Source organism: Pipistrellus kuhlii, unplaced genomic scaffold (assembly GCF_014108245.1).
Source record: "Pipistrellus kuhlii isolate mPipKuh1 unplaced genomic scaffold, mPipKuh1.p scaffold_m20_p_1, whole genome shotgun sequence".
In the NCBI taxonomy this organism is placed as follows: domain Eukaryota; kingdom Metazoa; phylum Chordata; class Mammalia; order Chiroptera; family Vespertilionidae; genus Pipistrellus; species Pipistrellus kuhlii.
Window position 1 is genome coordinate 123322459 of NW_023425404.1, and position 20822 is coordinate 123343280.

At 39.3% G+C, this 20822-nt stretch overlaps 1 long non-coding RNA gene across 1 annotated transcript in view; it reads left to right on the top strand.

Annotated features, from left to right (window-relative positions):
• Positions 1–19770, top strand: part of LOC123653266 — a 35481-nt gene extending 15711 nt beyond the window's left edge. The window contains exon 3 of the long non-coding RNA XR_006742973.1: positions 19115–19770. This is a non-coding gene — a long non-coding RNA (uncharacterized LOC123653266). The remainder of the gene's footprint in view (positions 1–19114) is intronic.
• Positions 19771–20822: the final 1052 nt, after the last annotated feature.

Genomic DNA, 20822 nt, shown 5'->3' on the forward strand with positions numbered 1-20822 from the left:
TTTTCCACGAACTGTGAAAGTCCAGTGCAGGTAACCAAGCTAAGCCAGCTAAGAGAGCTGGCGAAGGTGAGGGCAGAGTGGGGCATCCTCTATCAAATCCAGAGCAGAAGTTCAGGAACAAACTATGAAGGGGAGTCATGATAGTAATCATAGTGCTCAGTGCTGATAAGGTGCTCACTCAGGATCAGAGGCGAGCGTTGACGATGGGGACTTTGCCTGGTTGTGGTACTGGAGGCCTCATGGTTTCAGTAGGAAGGGTTAGAACTCACAGAACAGCCCCCCTGCATCTGTAGCTTTTCCCTTGGCCCCATGGTTCCTGCAGGCTAATTTTAAGTTCTGAAAACATCTGTCAATCTTGTTACTAATATGAATAAGAATTTCTAGGAAGTGAAGGTAACCTGTAACCCACCAATCAAGGTTTATTGAGGCCCAAGGCCAAGATACCAGGGCTTATGTGTCAAAATGATTTGAAACAGTGCTTGACATTCACGAAATCAGCTAGAAATGTCAATTGCTGCTTGAGGTAAACATTTCTTTTCTAGGGTAAATGTTACAGCCTTTGCGTTTTATGATTGCATGTCATTCAAGCACTTGTCTAAAGGACAGGGATACATCTTGGAAATATCTTCCATTCCTAATACGTATTTGTGTTTAACTATAAAACCATTTAACCCACTAGCTTATTGTAACTGTCAAAACAGAGAACACAGAAAATATTTCTTTCATTATAAAAATAAAACAAAACCAAGTTGTATCCTTTTGAATACTAATGCATAAAAGCTCAGATTAAATTAATCTCAGTTGTCACAGTCACACTTGGCAAATGAATCATAAAATGGTTTCCTCTTCATATGACAAGTTGTTCTTGACAGCAAATTAAAATCTTAATAAGGGTTCCTGGAACACACATGCATATATATACATGCATAATCTCCTTTATTGGAGTTCATTATCACAATGCAAATTATTTTGCTTTGTATTTCAGAAATTGTGAATTTTAAAAAGCATCTTCCAGATAATTTTATTTCAAGTTATCTATACACTTGAATACCTTTTACTTACCTATAAAATAATTGCATGTTTTTCATATATATTGGAAATTATGTTAGAAAAATTAATCTCTGAGGTTATTGAGAAGTTTCTCCCTTTTGTGACATAATGATGTGGTTTAAGTTGACTCTCAGTTATTAGCACAATGCATTCTTTTACATAGTGTCAGTGTGGTTGTTAGAACAATGCCTACCTCCCCACTAGATATCCACATCCAAATCCACAGAAACTGCTACTAGGTTATGTCAGATGGCAAGAGGGAATTAAGGTTGCCCATGAAAGTGAGATTGCTATTCAGTTGACCTTAAAATAAGGACAGCCTCCTGGATTACCTGAGTAGACTCAATCCTATATAATAAAGAGGGCATATGCAGACTGACCGTCACTCCACCACAATGATGGCAGTGCCTACAGTGGAGGCAGGGTTTCCATAACCCAAGATGGCTACACCCACAGCAGAGGCCAAGTTCCCGAAATGAGCCTTAATAAGCAATCAGCGAGGACATGAGGCTAAACCCCTGCCCCCCCCCCCCCCCCCCCCGCCACCGTGGGACTTGACAGGGGACCTTAGGATGCACCAGGGGACCTGTCCCCACCTAGCAGGGCTTAATAGGGGACCTCAGGCCACGTCCCCCACCCAATGGGGATTGATGGGAGACCTCAGGCCATACCCACTATCCTGGTGCCAGGCCAGGGGAACTCAGGCTATGCGCGCCCCCCACCCCTTCCCCAATAGGGCTTGACAGAGAATCTCAGGCTGCATCACCCACCCATCAAGGTTTGATGGAAGACCCTGGCACTGGGCCAGGGGACCTGAGGCTGAGCCCCCTGCCTGGTAGGGCTTGACAGGGGAGCCTCAAAGTGTGCCCCCCGGCCTGACACCAGGCTGGGGGACCTGAGGCTGTGACCCCACCTGGCAAGGCTTGAAAGGGGACCTTAGGTCATGCCCCCTGCCCAGCAGGGCTTGATTAGGGACTTCAAGGTGTGGCCCCTCCACCCCAGTGCTGGGTCGGGGGACCTCAGGCTGCTCCCCTTGCCCTGAACTAGGAGACTTCAGGCCACATCCCCTGCCCTGCGAAGCTTGATAGAGGATTTGAGGCTGTGCCCCCCAGCAGGCAGGGCTTGATGGAGGACCTCAGGCTATGCCCCCTGCATGGTGGGGCTTGACAGGGGATCTCAGGCAATATCTCCCACTTGGCAGGGCTTGCCAGGGGACTCAGGCCTTGTCCCCACCCTAGTGCCAGGTCAGAGGACCTGAGGCTGTGATCCCTGCCTGGCAGGGCTTGACAAGGGTGAGACCAGCTGGGTCTGAAACAAGCCCAATGGGTGGGAGGGGAGCTGCCGGATCTAGGTCTCATGCGATTTTGAAGTGCACGTGTGTGGGCTGGGACTTGACTCTGTGTCCTGTGGTGCACCCCAGACTTTGACAGGAGAAAGATTTTCATATACATTTTATTAATTTACTATTATAGAGACTTCTATTTAGAGAAAGGGCAAACAGCAATATTAAAATATTTCCTCTAACTAATCCCCTATTAATGTGTGCAAATTTTGTGCACCAGGCCACTAGTATAATTATAAGTGTCCTTTGAAATAGAAGAAAGAGACAAAGAGAAGGGCAGAGGCAAAGACAAATTTGAAGATGCTTGGCTGTTGGCTTTGAAAATGGAGGAAGGGGCCATGAGCCAAGGAATGCAGGCAGCTGCTAGAAGCTCGACAAGGCAGAGATACAGATCTTTCCAAAAGCCTTCAGAGGGAACATAGCCTTGATAACCTGATTTTAGCTCAGGGAGACCAGTCTTGGACTTTTGTCCTGCCAAACTGTAAGAATGCATTTGGAGAAAATTACTTGACCTTCTGTTTACTGATAAATTTCTACAGCTAACACCGAAAGCATGATCCATTAAAGAAAAAGATTGGTCTCTCTCTCTCTCTCTCTCTCTCTCTCTCTCTCTCTCTCTCTCTCTCTCTTGCACACACACACACACACACACACACACACACACACACAATATGAGAGATAAACCTTGGTATTTTTAAGCCTTCAGATTGAAAGTTATTTGTTACCAAAGCAAAAGGATAACCTCATCTCTTTTGACTTGTAAGAGCGAGAAGAATCCATCCTGTAGCATGTAGTGTAGAATCACTCAGGAGCATATATGCAACCAGACTTCCTTCTGTCACCTCCATTAGTAGACCCTGACCTTTGAAATACTAGTAGGGGAAGTAGACCCTACCATTAAGATGTCATATAGGGCCGAAACCGGTAGAGCATCGGCCTGCAGACTTTTGAATCTGGTCAAGGGCATGTATGTTGGTTGCAGGCACATCCTCAGTAGGGGGTGTGCAAGAGGCAGCTGGTTGATGTTTCTCTCTCATCGACGTTTCTAGCTCTCTATCTCTCTCCCTTACTCTCTGTAAAAAAATCAATAAAATATATATTAAAAAAAATGTCATATAGGGACGTTACTTCATTTGATAATACTTAATTTGGAGTTGAAAGGCAAGAATGAACTCTCACCATGGAGCACTTAGTTACTTTTAGCTGATACTCCATTATTATATCCACTAGTGGTCCAGTGCATGAAATTCATGCATGTGGGGTGTCTGTCAGCCTGGCCTTCACCCTCTCCAATATGGGACCCCTCAGGGGATGTCCCAACTCTCGGTTTAGGCCCACAGGGATTGGGCCTAAACTGGCAGTCAAACATCCCTCTTGTAATCTGTGACTGCTGGCTTCTAACTACTCACCTGCCTGCCTGCCTGATCACCTCTAACCACTCTGCCTGCTGACCTGCTTGTCCCCCCTGCCCCCCCCACCCCCCCGCCAGCCTGCTTGCCCCCAGCTGGCCTGCTCATCCCAACTGCGCCGCTGCCAGCCTACTTGCCCCAAACTACCCCCCCCCCTCCCGCCAGCCTGATCACCCCCAACTGCTCCCCCATGCTGGCCTGATTGCCCCAACTTCCTCCTCTGCCAGCCCAATCACCCCCAACTGCCCTCCCCTGCCAGCCTGATTGCCTCTAACTGCCTCTGCTTTTGCCCTGCCACCATGGCTTTGTTCGGAAGGACATTCGGAAAGTTTCCTGGAAAGTCTCCCAGTTTAATTAGCATATTACCCTTTTATTAGTATAGATATGTTGGAAGGAGGATATAAGACAAATGAACAAAAAGTAACAAATTAACAAATAAACTTTAACTTTGAATTTTACACAGCACATTCTGGGGAAAATACTGTTCTTAACCTTATAGTTACACTACAGGTAGGGCCCCTAGGCCTAAATTGTGATCAGGGCCATCTTCCACCCGCTCACTAGTCCCCAGTCCCACCCCACTGCTTCCACCCACCCTGGTTCCTGTGGTTCCCCATTGGCCATCAAGCAATCAGAGCTTAGGGACTGGGGGGATGGACAATGAGATGGTCAATGCACCTCTTAGTGACTGGTTGATTGTTTGTTCCTGTTGTTACACCATGTGGTGGCTGGCCTTTTATTATGTAGGATAGAATTTTAATGTGCATCCACAGCACCTGGGAATCTTGTTAAATGTAGATTCTGATGTAGTAGATCTCAGGTAAAGAATAAGATTCCATGCGATGCTTAGCCATGGACCACACTTTGACAACCAAGGTGTAGAATACATACATATAAATAGAATATTTTTATTTTGTTTGAAGGTATAATTCAAATTTTAGAAAATAAAACTGTATCTAGGCAGGTAATTATGGTACTTGTAGTTTCTCCAAATATGATGAGTTAGCCAGCTAAATTAAAATCCTTTGTTTGCTACCAATTTTCTTTGAATTATCAACATTGACTTAATATCATAATATGTAATTTCCACCTGGCTCAGAAAGAATTCCTAAATGAAAACTATTATTGCAGATAAAAACAAAAAGAGGGAAATAATAATGTCAAAATATAAATTAAGAAAAGCATAATCTTAAAATGAATCAGGGTAATTCTGTTTTATTTTGCTTTGTTGGATGGAAGAAGTTATGATATTTTGTATTTACCAAAAATTTAAAATAAGGATTTGTAATATTATAATTTATTTTATAACCATTTTTCTTTGAGCATTAAATAAGATGCCAATGGAACAAGTGCATATTCAATTGTAAAACTAATGTTCGTGCCAGGTTAAAACTCAGACCCAAATGCCAAGACATTTAGAAAATGAAATTCTTAGATGTTATCTCAGTAATTTTTATTTTTCCAAGGAGAGAACATTGTTATTGGTGCTCTGACCTTTCTCCCAGGTCCTAAACTCAAATAATTGTTTAAAAAGCAGAATTCCTACAGTCAAACTTCAAATTAAATTATTTTTTAATGTTCCTTAGCAAATCTTTCTTTTATAGATTTTTTTTAAGAATAAAAATGTTTGCTGACTATAAAATCTGTTGTTATCCTTATTTATAGAGTGGAGAATAGAGGCAAAAATCTTGAGACATCCAAGATCACAATGACAGTTAAGGAAAGCTTAAAACAAAGATCAAGTGCCCTTTCAAGTACTGATTTTCCACATGAGTCATATAAAATCATACGGAAAGACTAGAATCAGACATATTTGATGTTGAATTTAAGCTTATTTTCTTGATATACTAATTACATATAGGTTACATTCTTTACATTGTCACTGCATTCTCTTTTTAAAAAAATTTTATTGTTTAAACTATTACATATCCTGTTTTCCCCCACTGATATCTCCCTAGCCACCTCCAACCCCCAGCACATGCTCTCACCCCTCTACTGTCTGTGTCCATGGGTTATGCTTATATGCATGGATACAAATCCTTTGGTTGGTCTCTTACTCCTCCCTCCTCATCCCCTATGCTCCCACCTTCCCTCTGAAGTTTGACAGTCTGTTCAATGCTTCTCTGTCTCTGGATCTATTGTCCCTCCATTGTTAAGTGTTTTGTTTATTTTTTATTTATTTATTTTTTCTCTCCTGTTTGAGAAATTCCTGTTTGTGTGTCCCAGTTCTCAGACTCTTTTCTTAGGTGTGTCCTGTCCACTGGTGACCCCTTGGGAGGCATTCTATTTGTCTGTTACTGTTCTTTATTTCTAGGTCCTTTTTGTTCTTAGAGCTCTGTCTCTCTGCTTGTATTATCCACGTGTTCTTGTATGCTCTCCACTTTTCCCATTAGAGCCCTTAACATGGTAATCATTGTTATTTTAAATTCCCTATCTGATCATTCCAATATCTGTGTCACAGGTCTCTGATACTGATGCTGGTTTCATCTGCTCACATTGTATTTTTTTTTTCTTGTCTTTTAGCATAAATTTTGTTGAAAGCAGGGCACAGATTGGGTAACGGGTACCAAAGTCAATAGGCTTTTAGTTGGAGGATATATGGTCACCTTGCTGAGGGCAGCTGTAGCTAAATGTGCGAGGGTTCAGATTCTCTAGTCCCTTGCTTTTACCACCCCTTTGACTCTGAGGTACTCTAAACAGACTTCAGAGAGAATCTGTGTCTTCTGCTCTTTCAGGGAGAATTTATTGTTATGTTAAAGGAACCCTATGATGTTTTGTAACACATGGGTGAGGGAAAATGCTCTACAATCTTAGGACAAAATCTTCGTGTCTCGAGAGCCTGCATCTCTGGGCTGTGACCTTCATGAGTGTTTCTCTTGGAGTGTTCCACCATCTCCCTCCTTTTCTTGGTTTTAGAGCTCCCCATCTATTTTCATGCAGTTCTCGTATGACTATTTTTGTTTTCTCCCCTTCAGTGAAATATAAATCTTACAGGGAGCTAGAGCAGACGAAAGACCGTCCCCCAGCTGAGGTAAGGGTAGCAAAGTCTTTTCTCTGGAAGGGTAGGTCCTGTTAAAGAGAAAAATCTGGATTCCGCTCGATTACTCTGCCCTCTCCTTGCCAGAGCCACAAGGTGGTTTTTTTCTTGGCTCTTTACCACAAGTGCCTTATGGGTTATATTGAGGTTTGGCCAGGAAAGTGTGGGTCCCTAACCCTCAGGGCCGGGACTCCTAGGGGTTTCTTACTCTCTTACTATTCCACACTTATTTTCCAGCAATTCCTAACATTTGAATTTCAAGTGCTACCTCCTGTCTATGGCTCCAGAAGCTCCTGGTCCAGGTGAGCAGGTTGGCTGTGGATCCAGATTTCAGGGCAGCCCTGCAGCCTCAGTTCTCTGGTGGATCCAAGCAAAGTCATTTGTCTAGCTTTCCTCTTGTTGCAAAAATGTGACTGATAGCTTCTGAGCATTTTTCCTGTCAAAACTGAAATTAGAAGTCAGGCATTAGTTCTTCCATAAGTTTTCTCTAAAACTTCTAACTTGCCCTGTAAACAACAACAACAACAACAACAAACAGTTTTATATGAGACAGTGGCCAAATAGTGAATGCCCATAGAAATGTTTCAGAACATGGAGATAATCAACAGTATCTTACATGACTAGTGGTTGAAAAAACTTTTTATGTTTATCCACATATAGAAAAAACAAACAAACAAAAAGAAAACAACTCATGAAGGAAGGTGGGAACATTGCAGTGGTCCTCAAATATTTGAAGGGCTGCCTTTGAAATGCACAATAAGGTTGATTTGTATGATAAATTGATTAAACTATGTGTAAAAACATTGCTCAGAAATAATTTCTTTCACAAGTTTATTTTGAAGCTAAAGGTCATGTACATGCATAAATTTCCTGCTCTGGCTAATGCATCTATCAGACTGTGTTCAATATTCTGAGCTACCTACCACTGTTAAAGTTTCTTTGTTGATGAACTTAGAGCTACTCAGTGCTAGGTATACACACAGGCTCAAAGTAAAATCTCTGGATCCATTTTTTTTCTGGATTGGAGAGGCAGAGTCACTAGGCTTTGGAGAAAGAATCCTGGACACTGGATGACTATTCAAGCTGTCCATCACCCTCCTAGTCTAAGCCTTCCATTTGTTCTGCTTGTAGCACTTGGTCTTCTGTTTCTGGATCTTTTCCTAGTTCTACTAAGAACTCAGCTTCCTCTGTTCTACCAAGTTTCCACTGTCCCTCTGCTTTCTCTCTCTCAAATAATCATTAATGTCTCCAGCCCAGTAATGTATGAAGTTTGTGAGTTTATACATTTCTATCATTTTAGTAGGACTTATAGAAGGAGCAGACTTAGATAAGTATATATTTAACCTACTGCAGTTAACCAGAATTCCTACAATTTATTTGCTTAGAAATGTTATGAAGCTTATTTCTAAACTAGAGGCCCGGTGCCCGAAATTTGTGCACTAGGGGTGTCCCTCAGCCAAGCCTGCACCCTCTCCAATCTGGGATCCCTTAGGGACTGTCTGACTGCCAGTTTAGGCCAGACCCGTGCAGGCAGTTGGACATTCCTCTCATAATCTGGGACAGCTGGCTCCTAACAACTTGACTGCTTGCCAGCCTGATAGTCTCCTAACCGCTCCCATGCCAGCGTGATTGACACCTAACTGCTCCCCTACTAGCCTGATTGCCCCCAATTGCCCTCCCCTGCTAGCCTGATCACTCCCAACCCCCTCCCCTGCAGGCTCGGTCCCCCGCAACTGGCCTCCCCTGCTGGCCATCTTGTGACAATGTGGGGGTGACCATCTTGTGGTAGCCATCTTGTGATGACATGGGGCCGGCCATCTTGTGATGACATGGGACAGCCATCTTGAGGTGGCCATCTTGTGACAATGTGAGGCTGGCCATCTTGTGATGGCATGGGGGTGGCCATCCTGTGGTGGCTATCTTGTGACAACATGGAAGCAGCTATCTTGTGACAACATGGGGGTATCCATCTTGTGATGACATGGGGGCGGCCATCTTGTGACTACATGGGAGAAGCCATCTTGTGACACGAGGGTGTGAAGGTCAATTTGCATATTACCTCTTTATTATATAGGATCATATGACAGCCATAATGCTTTATTAGTAGAGCAGAACCTTATATATTATGACTTTAACATTTAAGTACAAGTAATAAAAACTGAAGGAGACTAGGTATTAAAATGGTTGAGGCTGAATTTGTGGAATTTGAGAATCTTTCTAATTTATGATTCATAAGATAACAACATAGTCAGGTTCGTGGTGGAGCCCTTTCCCTAGTTTGCAGAGGGCCCTCTTATCATATCTTCACATGTGTGATCATCTCTCTTTTGTCTCCTAATCACATCATGAGGGCTCCCTCTCATAACCTCATCACCTTCCCAAGGTCCTACCTCCTTAAACCATCACATGGAGGATTCAGACTTCAACTTTTGTATTTTTGGGGGACTCAAACATTCAGTCCACAGCACAAAGTATTAATCAAAACAAATATTCCAGTAACACTGTGCAAGTACAAGAGGCATCTGATTGCACAGTTTGTATCTTTGTACAACAGTTGGTTTGTTATTGTGGGTGTCATAATTTCAGATTAAATCTATTTTTCTTTTCTTTTTAGAATTTTCAAATGTTACATAGGATGGAAAATAACTTGTTTTTTTCCATTTACAATTTAGTCACTGTACAAGAGTACTCAGGGTATTTATAATTAGTCACTGTACAAGAGTACTCAGAATGCTCTGAGATATCACAGGTCATATAATAAATAACCTTAACAAAGCTTTCCTTAAATTTGATAAGAATACTGAAAATTCACATAAAATTATCAGCCATGAGTTGTGAAGGTGACATGAAATTTTCAAAATGATCTAAAATAAGAACTCAAATTTTGGCCAGCCTTGCTGGAGGAAAAAGTCTCCACAAATACTTGAATTATCTTTTTGTCATTTCATATAAAATTAAGTTACAAAATTATTGTCATATGAAGAGATGGTCAAAGAGAATGTAGTAAAAAATGAGGGGGAAAGCATTATAAAGTATGTTGGGCAGCTAATTAATACATTCTTTCTAGATGTGATGTTTTGCCACTGAACGTCTTTTTAAAAACTTACAATTTATGGAGCTATTTATTATCATTTTCAGTCAACTTTCATACATATTTTTATAATTTTTTATTTTTTTAAATTATCATTTGAGAGAGAGAGAGAGAGAAAGAGAGAGACAGAAGAGAGACTATGGAATATCTTCTTACCTTCCTTTTAATTTTGTTGTAAACCTAAAACTGCTCTAAAAGAAAAACAAGTCTTTTTTTTTTTTTTTTTTTTTTTTTTTTTTAAGGGCTCACATAGAGCCCACCTAGAGCATTTATTAATTTTTGAGAGAAAAAGAATAAGTATATGGAATATCTTGTTACCTTCTCTCTCTTTTGCTCTTGCTCTCTCTCTCTCTTACTTTCTTTGATTTATAAAGAAGAGAAAAAAATCTAAAGGTAATTCAAAGACTCAGTAAGGATTGAACCACTGGCATATTGTCCACTCACTCTCCACTCCTCTCCTCCCCTCCCCTCCCCTCTCCTCCCCTCCCCTCCCCTCCCCTCCCCTTTTCTTTTCTTTTCTTTTCTTTTCTTTTCTTTTCTTTTCTTTTCTTTTCTTTTCTTTTCTTTTCTTTTCTTTTCTTTTCTTTTCTTTTCTTTTCTTTTCTTTTCTTTTCTTTTCTTTTCAGTTCTTTTCTTTTCTCAGCCAAAAGCATCATTTATAAGAAGCAAAAACAATCTTATCTTAATATCAGGGTGTGTGCAGAGAGAACTTGGTTTACAAAGAATTTATTTCCTGCTTCCTGTAGATGGAGCTAAATCCTCAAGCATATGTTTACACATTTTAGAATTTACTGGGAAGTTCTTTGAAAGACAATATTAACTTCTGCTGCTCAAGGCTCTTAATTTCTTTTTTTTTCTCTCTAAATAATGCTTACAGTGTGCAAGATTTGGTGCTAAAGAAAAACACATTGTGAGACACTAGTTCTGTTTTTGAACTGCAATAGCCAACAATGCTGCTACTGTTTTGTATTTTGTCTACGGTCATGTTTAATTTTTTTTTTTTTTTAATGTAACTGTTAAACTGCCCATTATCCATTGTCCTTTCTCACGGGTGTTTCCTGTGTACTGGTCTTGTCCCTTGCTTTGTATACTTGAATGACCACATATAACAATTCCTAATGAGCTCTCAGTATTTCTCTCAGTATTTCTCTCAGTCAGTTAATAAACACTGTGTATCCGTGGACAGAGAGAAGCCTTTTATTACTTCCCCATATGGTTTCTAAGGGATGTGAGAACACAATGTGACAAGCCAACAGGAAACTTAAAAAAAGAAACACAAAAAAAATGTTTTAAAGAATCTGATTGTGTTTCTACCAAGTTGCTCATAGCACTGTATTTGTTTATTCCAAAATCAGGAAGAGATATTTTGTACTTTTAAAAGAAAAGAACCAGCCAAATAATATGTAAAGGATTTAAAATATCAATATCAATATAGAATATATTTTATTAAGTGAATTTACCTATGTTTTAGATACTTTTGAATTTATCCAACAGACCATTGAGTGCAGTTTCTTTTCTGAAATAAGAAAAATCTTTCAAATAGTTTTTAAATTTTAAAAATTCTTTCTTATTAGCTTCCAATTTTGTAGCTGTATGTTAAGTCCTAGGCAAAACAAAATGAGTCAATGATGTTAATTTTAACCTGAAATATGATCTTGAACCAAGATATATAATTAATCTGAAATTCAGGAAATGAGAGCTGTTCCCAGCAAAGCAAATTTCATACTCCACATTTTTAAGCTGCATGTTAGAATCTTTAGCACTCTCATGTACATTTTAATTCTCTAAAGCTGTGATATTTTCAATGACAAATATATATATTTTTCTTTATTCATATATGGATTAGCACCTTGGGTTGATTTTATTAATATATGAGTTTTATATTTCAAATAATTCTCAAAATATTGAAATACTCAATTTTTTTTTGTATTGGCTAACATTCAGATGTATCATACTATTGGTTTTTAGAATCTAAAGGATTAAGAAAGAAACATTGATATTAAAGAAGTAAATTATGAAATTTGTAGTTCTCAAAACAACATCCAGAATTATCCTTTTTAAAGTGATATAATTAAGTTTTCTCAAAGTTACATTTACTATTATACAAATAATCCCTTGTTTTTGATTTATTAAGGAGACGTTAAAGGCACATTTATTTTTACACACTTTGCTTAAGACTCCTTAAAACAAATGGCTTTCCGGTCTGTGCCCTCTTCTGGGTCAGCTAGCAATTTTATATTGAATCATAGAAGGGACAAAAACCTTTTGTCAATATCTAAATTCCAGTGGTTTAGGAAGCTTTTGAGACCTAAATAAGCCAATTTCCATAATGGTGAGATGCAATAAATGCTTGTCTGTTTACTCAGCTTGTGTGTGAATAAGTATATAATTTGTTAATATTTTTAAAAAGTAAAAATAATGTTAGCCTTGAGTTGTAATGTAATTTTCTACATAAAAAAGCAGATCACTAGTGACTATAGTTTTATTTCCCTATGAGAACATTTGATCCACTGCCTTTAGGATGGAACTAATAAATCAGAACTGATACTTAATGTGATGAAGAAATTTACATAGATTTATATACTATTAAATTCATAGAAAGATTAGCATCATGTAAGCACACCAATTGACAGGTATTTGTAAAGGTCATTGAAGGCATTATTTTTGAATAGGTATGGATAATGCATTCACTAAAATTGATACCAAGGCCTGGGGATGGGAGAGATGAAGAGATTTGGTCACAGAGCACAACCTTCCAGTTAGATGAGTAAGTTGTGGTGTTCTAAGGTACAGCATGGTGATTATGGTTAGCTATAATCTACTATTATATAATAAAAGCCTAAGTGACCATTATAATAGAATGACCAGAACAACCTGAACAACTGGTTGCGATGATGTGCACTGACCACCAAAGGACAAACACTCAACTCAAGAGCTGCCCCCTGGTGGTCAGTGCACTCCCACAGGGGGAGTGCCTCTCAGCCAGAATCTGGGCTCAAGGCTGGTGAGAGCAGCAGCGGTGGTGGGAGCTTTTCCCGCCTCCAAAGCAGTGCTAAGGAAGAAGCAGCTAGCAGGCGGGCAGTAAGGAACAAGGGGTTTTGAACTTTGAGAAGGATTTACCAGTGCTGGCTTAGGCTTGATTCCCACCGGAAATGGGCCTAAGCCAGCAGACAGACATCCCCTGAGGGGTCCTGGACATCTGCTGAGGGGTCCCAGACTGTGAGAGGGCGCAGGACGGGCTGAGGGACCCCTCCACCCTCAGTGCATGACTTTCATGCACCAGGCCTCTTGTCTATTACATAGTTGAAAGCTGCTAAGAGAGGAATGTACAGTGATAAATGGTACCATAGTTATGTGATGCGATAGAGGCGTTAGCTAATGCTATGTTGATAATCATATGGCACTATGTAAGTGTATCAAATCAACATGTTGTACACTTTAAACTCACACAATGTATATGTCAATTATATGTCAATACAGCAGGAAGTAAAATAATCTCTTAATTTTTTTTTTAAAGTACCTTCTTATGGGTTAGATGTTTGCAAGTTGACCATGCTCAAATCTGTTATTTCCAATTCCCCCCTTGCTTAGTGCTCTCTGGAAGCCAAGGGAGCTAACTGAGTTAGGGCAATGGGTTTTCTTTTTGGCTGTAGCCTCATTTAATAAGGCATGGCTTGTGCAGTCACTGGCTGGATTCAATTATGTCCCTTCCTGACATTTTTATTCATTTGATTTCCCAGGCCTAGGATGTTAGGCAAGATGAGGTCTGGGGCCAGGATTATTTTCAAAGAATCAGCGCTCATCAGATTTAAATATTTCTTCCCACCATTCTATCTACATCTAAGGTAATTAAATATTCCCATAAAATGTATGAAAGCCCCTGTCAGGCACACATTCAAACCTGCTGCCTCAGTTACAGATTGAGACATGGAAATGCAGATTTCATTAGATTGTTCTGGCAGAGAAGTCACTTTTATTAATTCAGGAGGCTTGGCATGTGGCCCTCGGAAGGAAACCGCCCTGAGCATAAGGGCCAGTAATGAATGTCTCTTTATTCCCGACCTATCCATTAGTTCTGTAGCCCTGCTGCAGTTTGCTTAATGTCCCTAAGTAGAGGGGGAGGTGGAAGGGAATGAGGAAGAGATAAAGGAAACCTCAGTGAGTCAGGGTGCAGATAATCCAAGTTGCCTAACAACCTTACTTGTGCTGGTGATGCATTCCAAGCGTGCGAAAACATTAGTTTGCATTTCCTGCACACGTCATCCCTCACCTGTCTGTGGTCAAATCACAGACTGCCATGGAACTGAAAGGCTTTTAAGCTCGAGAGCTTTTCCAGGGGGATCCCCTGAATGTTTTTGCAAAACTCATCCATAGACATGATGTTACTAGGTCTCCGTGAGCTAAACTAAAAATAGATGCAATTTTAAAACACATTTGTTTTGCATGTGTTCTTCGTTGTCATCATATATATTAGCAGTTTCAGTGATCACTTCCATGTATTGCAATTTGATTGTGGAGTGTCTGTCGAATTTGGATGATCAATCTCCCAGGCCCTCTGTTCAAAGACAGGTTTCTGAATTTAAAGATGTCTTCCTGGTTACCACCTTCAGTGCACTCAGCTGACCCGGCCTGAGGTAGCACTTGGGCAGTTCCTATGCTCCACCTGAACTGGAGACTTTCCTCATGGAAAGCTCTGTAAGTCGGCCTCATGCGAAAGATGATGGAAGAATTCCGTTAGTTTTTTCAGTATTAGAACCTTAAAAAGTCACTGAAGCTGTACTAGCCTTTCTGTTTACTCTCAAAGGACACATTCTGCCTTCTTTAGAAACTTAATTACAGCATCCTCAAGGCACCTCTAGATTGCTGAAGAAGACAACTTCATGAATCTTTGAAAGTTGGGAGAATCTTTATTTATTCTTCTGATAATTCTGCCTAAAGTGCATTTTTCCCAAGAAGATTTCTTTGTTCTTTGTTCATGAACAAATCTTTATTCATCATAACTCGGAATCAAATTGTCCCTTTTCACAAAGCCACTCACGTTCTTTCCCGTTCCTTGGCACAATGAAGTCATGCATATGCATGAGACCTTGCGAAGTGTCATTCTAGGAAGGGCTCTTACTGTATGTGTGGGAAGAAATCATTAGAATGTGGTAGCCATGGAGCCACTTTATTTTTCAGACTTTGGCTGCCTCAAGGGAGTCCGGGGCATTGTAAATACTATGTGTTAAAGTGCAAATACTCCACTTATTATACCAACAAATTCGATCTAGACATCTCATTAAAAAAAACGGATTTATCAGAACCTTTTTGGAGAAACGTGACAAAATGTATGAATAAAATCTCATGATTTTAAATTATTTTAAACTGTTATAACTATCTTGGCATTTATATTTACCTTTCCAGGATATCAGAAGGCGTGTTGAAAGCTTTTTGGAGCAACAAAGGGAAAAAAGGAAATGTACCCTTAAAACTCAGACACTGATCATCTAATACACTAGACAACCTCAGAACTACCAGCAGATGGCGCAACAACCTATTTTATAGTCAGAGGAAGACTTCCATTATCAGAAAATAACCTAAAATGGCACGTTCTCTTTGCTTATTAATTCTTAATGCACTAAATGTAATGACTTTAGTAACAATAAAAAAGTAAAGCTGTAACCATAGAAACTATAATATTTGTGTTACAGTGACGGTAGGATAATTATTATCTGATTTTTTTTTTTTTTTTTAATTTAAAAAAGACCTCAGAGCTCTCTGGTCCAATTCCTCTGTTTAATAGTAGAGGAGACTGAGGTTCTTAACCTTGAACTTAAGCCCCGAGTGGGGAAGGTCTTGATGAGCATCCTAGTCACATCGCTGAGTCCAGCACTCATGATTCAGTGACACTGCCCCTCAGCCAAATACAATTTTTAGACCAATAATTATAATTTGGGGGTATTTGGGATCACTGAAGTCAATGGATGTTTTTCATCTGGTGTTACCTGTATAGACTCTTTAGTTCTCTTGCAGGAACATTCATCTTTTCAGAGAAACGGCATTTTCAGGAGGAATATGTGGTTCTGTCACATGTTTACCATTTTCTAAAGCATCTCTGTTTCCAGTGTGAATTGGAAATGCCATTTTTCAAAATGCTTCCTTCCTAACCTCTGTCTATTTCTGAAATAGAAGGAAAAGCATTTTCCATACGTTTTATTTGTACTAGGAAGCTATTCTGATAGAGTCAACAAATATACTAACAGGAATGATTAAGGAGACCTGGCTTCTGTCTTGTTGCCAGAATGCTAATGGAAGTGCACACTAGTCTTCAAAAAATAGTGTTTGACACAAAACTGCATTATTGAATTGTAAACAAAAGAACACTGAAAACTTGAGTTTAAAAATAACACAGTGCACCCAAAATATAATCGCCTTTCTTGAAAACGACAAGGACTGAAAATTGACATGATAGTCATAGACTTCTAGAACATTGAGTATTTTAAATTTTACATTATTTTTGTTGTTAATGTTGTCAAATGGCTTAGAAACTGGCAGGACTATAAATGATTTATGCTAAAAGTAAACCATTAGAAGCTTTTGTTGAAGAGGCCTGGAAAGATAAAATTTCTGGAAAACCAAGATGTCTTATAAGATTTGTCTATTCTTCTTTCCTTTTATCAAAGGTGATAGTTTTAACCCTAAACAATGGAGATAGTAGTTTAATAACAAAATAACTTTCTATGTGTTATAACTAGAGAATATAAGGTAAACAACACTTCAATCAAATATCTAATTGGAAAAAATAAGTTACTTTGCAGAATTCTTCAAAATATTATTTTAAAATACGATTTATTTTTTTATTTTATTATTATTATTTTTTTTACAGTTTCCTTTTGAAAGTGTCTGGAAATCAAATTGCCTAGATCATTACACTAAGTTTCAATTTGACAAAGGCTGTCCATTGGGACATATTGTTTAGAAACAAGATTCAGCGAGTGAATGCAGAGTACAGCTCTTTTCCCATTGTTTGGCTCAAATAGCTTGCTACTATTAATATTATTACTATTTTTTGCCATTAAAGTGCAGCAAAATGGGCATCCAATTTTTGGCATCCAATTTATGAGCAGAAGAAACTTTATTAAATAACTGAATGTCCAGGCCTGGTGTACTCATAAAAGTAAATGGCATAATCAGATGTTCTCTTGGAGACTACTGAGATTTAACATTTGCTGATTTAACCATCTTGTTCCAAATAAAGAAGAAAAAAAAATCCTCTGATTTTATTGTTAGAGCTCTGCATGGACAACCATGTCAAACCATTTGGCAACATTATGGGAAAATTTGGTAAGACAAATTTGATTTGTAATACCTATTTGAATTGGAAATTATATCTTAGGGAACATGATTTCCCTGATGCTTACTTCATTAAAAAATATCCTGAACCAAAAGCCTGGCAAAATATTCTCTTGAGAGCAAACCTACATTATTTAAAAGGTTTAACAATTTATCTCCCTAGCCAAATTGAAACCATTTTGCATATCACATGTTTTCTTTTGGTTAATATTTATCTTATCTTTTTATTTTTATTTTAATCCTTACCCAAAGATGATATGTTTATTGTGTGTGTGTGTGTGTGTGTGTGTGTGTGTGTGTGTTTGCTTGTTTTTAAAGAGAGAGAAAAACACTGATGTGAGAGAGAAACTGATCGGTTGCCTCCTGTACACTCCCTGACCTGGGATCAAACCCAAAACCTAGGTATAGGCCCTGAACAGGAATCAAACCCTCAACCTTTCTGGCGCAAGGGATGACCCTGCAATCCACTACACCACCCAGCCAGGGCTACCTTAGCTTTAGATGAATAGAAGTTTGAACAAGTAAAAATGTACTGATGACTTTCATAGGAACCAAGAAAATAATTTGAACCTAGTAATAATGGCTAAATATTGCTTATAAATTGACTTGTTAACCCATTTTTTTCTGTCACTATCTCTGTTTGCTAAAACATTGCCAAATTACTAAATCTATGAGTTATGACATACAAATATGTGAACCATCCCCATAATCAAGCATTTTAAGGTTTATGCTTCCAGTGCCTGACCACCCACAGGTTAGGTGGAGGTAAACTGGGACTATGAATAGCTTCTCCTCCATTCAGGTTAGCTGTTTTGACTAAAGCCATTTAGTCAAACATCTTTTTTTTTTTTTTTAACTGTATTTTGGATTTCAGAATTGTAGAACCTGGGCAGCCATGGAGATTACCAATTAAAACAATACAAACAAAGTAAAAGTTGTGATAATTCTTTCCTCAATAGTGGGGATCCTTCATAACAGGATAGACACTTGGCTTCTACCCTCCACTGATGTCCATTTTCAAGTGCAGGTGGATGGAAGTTCACATCTGGGGAGGGAGTGTGCTTGAGTGGTGGGGGCATACTTTGTCAGTATTTACTTTGCTGGTCCCATTATAAATTTCACTATCTTTACTTTCATGCATTTGTGTGTGTGTGTGTGTGTGTGTGTGTGTGTGTGTGTGTGTGTGTGTGTCAATGCAAACATATGAACTAATTGGGGGGGAAAACCCCACAATAAAACAACAACAGAAAACCCTAACTTTTATGAATTTTGCAGTTTAGTAAGGGAGTGGAGGGGGCAAAACAGAGAGAAGCTGGCAGTTGTTGATCAAGACCTGGCCTTTAGGGCTGGTTGCTGCTGAGGTTGTTGGTCAGAGTTCTGTCATAGATGGTCAAGCTGTTGTCTTTTTTTTTTTTTTTTTTTTTTTTTTTTTTTTTTTTTCCATATTCAGTCTCTCAGTGTAAAATAGTTCTAGAATTTCTAAAAGGGAGACACTTAAAAAGATAATTTTATGGAAGGAGAGTTTCGGAGTTTCCATGAAGCTCTATGTGCATGGAAAACACGCTGGCTGTTTGCAGATTACTTGTTTGCTTGGAGTGGCTTTGAGTAGAACATGCTGGACACAACAAGGTTCCTAAGGCCCCCACTGCTTTCTGTAGCTCCATAGCTGGGGGTACCTTCCTGTGTTAAATTTATTTTATTCTTATCAGGGAGCTTACATCAACCTTCTTGATGTCATCAAGCAAAAAGGTTCTCAGAACAGGCAAGAATTTTAAATCTTAAATAAAACATTCCCCTTTCTGTGAAAGATTCTGCTCTAATGAAGTACGCTAACTCAATGAATTGCTTTGCAGGTCCCTGGGAAGTCACTGAGAAAATGACGAATAGAAAGAAAAGTGAAGGAGTTGTAAGACTGAAAAGAGAGATGGGCCAATGAACTTCTGAGTCACTTGAACAAAATCAAATACTAACTATGAAAATCAACCATTAGTCAAACTAATTGATTTATAAAATGAATAGTCGTCTCAGAATCAAAATAATGATATTAAATGGCAGAATAACTGCATTTGAGGTTATTGAAAGGGAAGAAAACCTCTGCAGTGACTAAAGTTAATGGCCTGCTGTGCTCTAATGTCAACTTCCCCCATTCAGAATATATACGTATTTCTCTCTCTCTCTCCTCTCCATGGGTTATTCATATTCATATGACTATGGGATTAGTTCACAGATCACAATAAAACAAGATTATGATGTGAATATTACTCTCATATTTTGAATACTCCCTGAAGTGCTTTTTGGGTAATTAGAGTGATTTTTCATTTAGAATGGGAATATACTGATTTTAATATGAAGGGTTTCTAACATATAGCTCCTAAATGCATGTTATCTTTTTACATTTTTATAAAGATGCCCATTTGAGGCTTCCAAAGCCCATGGGTAGTTGAAGTTTATTTCCTATTCAGCCAAAAACTGCTCTGCAGACACATGCAGTGCAGCTCCTTATGGGAACTGTCAAGAGCTTGGAAGGGCCAAGGGTTTTGCCCAACTTGCAACAGACAAGTTAGGCTGCCACAGTTTTGTGGGATCTCCCAAAAGACATGAGGTTCCTGCACCAGAGACAAAGGACTTGATTACTCATGGTGCCACAGCCCCTGAGCTTCCTCCCCACCTTGTTAGTCACTGAGTCTGACTCAACTCACCCCGAAATGGAAGTATCAGGTTAGACACTCACAAGGTCTCGCAGGCAACAGACCCCCAAATCCGGCATCTCTGGGTGAAGGCTGCAACCCTTGGTCAGAAGATCTATTGATAAAATCCATCAGTCATATAGATTTATAGTTTCAAAGGTTCACTAAGGTTTGGGGCACTAACAGTAGAGAGTAGATCACACTTTGCTGAACAGTTTCTAACACAACTTTCTGATTTAAACTCCTTTCTGATTTGTATGTTAGCCAATAAAAATGCCTCATAGAATGCCCAAGTGAGGCAGGCATACATGGTCTGCAGAACCCAAAGAGTTTTATAAGGTGATGATGTCCTGCCTTAGTGGAGGTTGTTGGTGGAGGAGAGAGGCAAGGAGATTGCAGTGTTGAACTGGATGCTGGTTTGATTGGGGACTGTGAATTCATCTACGTGTTCCCAAGAAACAATGTTCTATGTTTAAGCCCCTGAATTTTATGTGGGTTTCTCCTTGGGCAATGGTATGCCTATTTATAATCAGGGCCACTGAAGCTTCTGACTTTCCAACCAACAGTGAAACTTTGAACAAGAGAAAACTTTAGTACAAGTGTCACTGGTACTAGGTCCTAACCCACCTTCTAGTAGCCAATGACTGAGGAGTTTGTCTAATTAGCACTTCTCTGCCTGTGGCTCTTCCTGATGGAGGAAATCCCCTTTGTGCTAATGGGACTGGGGTTCAAGCATATGATATTTCAATGACCTATTGTACATTCAGATGTAGATGTGACATCAGTAGGGTACTGCTGTGCTCAAGGGTCCCATATTCTTCTCTATTGAGAACTCTGCTCTACCCCATCACTTGAATTTGGGCTTTTCTGGGAT